Genomic DNA, 400 nt, shown 5'->3' on the forward strand with positions numbered 1-400 from the left:
TTTATGTAAATTTACTATTTGCACATCTGCTGGGGGAGATATATAAGAAGGAAGGTAGGAAGGGAAATGGCAAGGGAAGAAGGAGAAGAAAGGGAGAAGAGAGAGAGGGGAAGAAGAACTGAAAATGAAAAGAGAGGAGAGGGAGAAAGGAAGGAGAACTGAAAGAGGAAAGGGAGATGGAGAAAGGGATACAGAGAGGGGATTTACAGAGGAAAAAGGGGGTGGGTAAGGGGGAAGGGAGAGGGGGATCAGAGAAAAAAGGGAGATTAGGAGAGGGAGGAAAGGGAATAAGGGAGAGAAGGAAGCGAGAGAGCTAAAGAAGGAAGAAGAAGGAAGTGAGAGGGGACAGATGTAAGAAGAGTGAATTTCAGGAAGATTTGGGAGTGAGAAAGGGAGTGGG

This window comes from Penaeus monodon, chromosome 25 (assembly GCF_015228065.2).
Source record: "Penaeus monodon isolate SGIC_2016 chromosome 25, NSTDA_Pmon_1, whole genome shotgun sequence".
NCBI classification, from domain to species: domain Eukaryota; kingdom Metazoa; phylum Arthropoda; class Malacostraca; order Decapoda; family Penaeidae; genus Penaeus; species Penaeus monodon.